We start from the raw sequence: 2561 nt of genomic DNA on the forward strand, positions 1-2561 counted from the left end.
TTCTTGCTATTGTGAACAATGCTGCAATAAACATACGTGTGCAGGTATCTTTTTTATAGAGTGATTTGAGTTCTTCGGGTTATATTCCCAGTAGGGGGATTGTGGGGTAATTCTTAAGTTGTATCTCCATCCTACTTTCTTACCTTGCACTCTGGATATCATTATCCCCTCATTTAAATCTCTTCCACATTCTAACCTTATGTTCAACTATGGTACTGAGATCCATCCAATCATCTATCCCAGAAATCTAGAACTTTTCCCTACCTTTCAGGCCCCAAAACTGTTCACTCTTAGAACACTGTAGGCACACTATTGCAAGACTCCATACTCACAATTTTTGCTCCAAAAGTTACTTTGGTGAACTACAGTACATGATGCTTTCAGCCTGATCTTTTTACAAGTTAATCTGTTCGTATCTTTCTACAAGTCCCCTGAATTTCTTCTCATGTGCTTGAGGATGAAGAAATACCTTTGGATGGTCAGAAAGACCTTACATGATCTGAGATTCAGTAACTCTCTGGGTATCTACTACAAATTCCATATTCTTTTGGCAAAAGTCAGATAATTTATGCTATCCTGACCTTTAGTCTTAGTTCATTTTTTAAAATTCATCTTCAGTGTTGTTCCAAATTCTTGTAAGTATATGAAAAAATTCTATGTATTTTCCTTATCCTCCCATAAATGCTAACATTATTCATTTACCTTCTTTTTCTGTATCTTGTATTCATCTCCAGGAAAGATTATTCAGATGAGATGTGTGTGTGTTTTAAACCCCCAAATGAAGGGGGCAAAGATCTGTATTTAAATCTGCCTTGACTTTTATTTCTCTTTATATTCTTTTCTTCTAAAATATATACATATTCTTTTAAAATTTTTTATTAAGTTTTTGGAATGAATCTTTATGTCATATTTTAAATGTTAAAAAATAAATTCTAGGCATAATCACTAATCCCTGAGTTATATGTATAAATTGCATAATTTTCTATTTATGTCATCTATCAATATTAACCATTGGTGAGTACATGTATCATTCTAAGTTAAAATCTGCCATGCAACTGTTCCATGAAGAAATAATTCACAAAAGTTTTCCATATTCAAATGAGTTTGGGAAACATTGAGATAAAAGTTAGTGTTTACCATAGGGAATCTTAGAGGCATTATTATGCTAATATACATTTTGAATTTTCAGGAGAATGGTATATAATAATACAATGATTCCCAAACATATTCAACCAAAAAGTATTTTTAATAACAATTATCGTATATGAAATAAATATCTAGCAACTATTATCGTGTACCAAATCAACACCAGTTTTGAAAATGTCAATCTAATTTTCATCCTTGTTTCTAAACTGTCAGAAGATAATTCCTAGACTAATCCAGTTGATGAATACTATATGCCATAAAAAGCTCAAGTTTCCTCAAAAAGGTACAGTCATCGGAAAATATTGTCAAAAACCTATCATTGTCATATTGGGAAAGTGATTAGAAGATTATTCCTCCTCTTGATAACTTATTAGAGTTGACCTTTGAACACCCAGATTTGAATATGCATATTTTTTTGTGTCTCTCTGATCCTTGTGGTAGCAAAACCAACCCATTCTTTTCCTCCTCCTTCTCAGCTTACCAATGTGTAGATAATGAGGATGAAGAACTTTATCATGTTTCACTTCAACTTAATGAATAATAAATATATTTTCTCTTCCTTATAATTTTCTTAATAACATTTTATTTTCTCTAGCTTACTTTATTGTAAGAATTCAGTATATACTACATATTATGTACAAAGTATGTGTTGACCAACTGCTCATATTGTCAGTAAGGCTTCTGGTCACCAGTAGGCTATTAGTAGTTAAGTGTTTGGGGAGTCAAAAGTTATATGTGTTTTTTTTTGTTTGCTTGTTTGTTTTAATGTGAAGGGTGTCCATACCCAAATTTTTGCATTATTCAAGGGTCAACTGTATTTAATAAGGGTTATGGGTTTTATGGGAAGAGAAAGTATTGAATAATGTGACCATCTGATTAATGAGATGACTGGTGTAATTTATCTACACCTCTGTATGCTTTGGTATTTCTAGGTAAGAGTGTTCCATCAATGGTGGCAATATCTATTGGTGATCAGGTGCCTAATGGAAAATTCTGGTCCTTAGCAAGTGGTGGAAATGATGTCACTCAGAGTGGGTGACCAAAAAATAAAAATAAAAAAAGGTTGCATAGAATTGGAGTGACAACATCCAAAAAGTATAAAGAAGTTGCTCTATTTTAACACAGAGAATATCTTTAACATCTGTGACATTCTGGGGCCTCTAAAAATAACTTAGAATATAGAAGAATAGAAACGTTCCTAGGTAAATAGGAACAAAAGTGAGTAGACTCTGGGTTGCAACCATGTGACATATGGTGCTCACAGCCCTGATTTGTGCCATTCAATAGTTACAGGGAAAAACAGGCAAATCTGAGAAAGGTGTCAATTAAATTTATTATGCCATCAAAAATCTTTTGTAGCACTGTTTTCCAGCTGGATACCTTTAGTTAGGAGACTTAAAATCAGTTGGAGAAGA

The sequence above is a fragment of the Carlito syrichta genome, unplaced genomic scaffold, assembly GCF_000164805.1.
Source record: "Carlito syrichta isolate Samal-C Ts95f unplaced genomic scaffold, Tarsius_syrichta-2.0.1 Scaffold308797, whole genome shotgun sequence".
Taxonomy (NCBI): domain Eukaryota; kingdom Metazoa; phylum Chordata; class Mammalia; order Primates; family Tarsiidae; genus Carlito; species Carlito syrichta.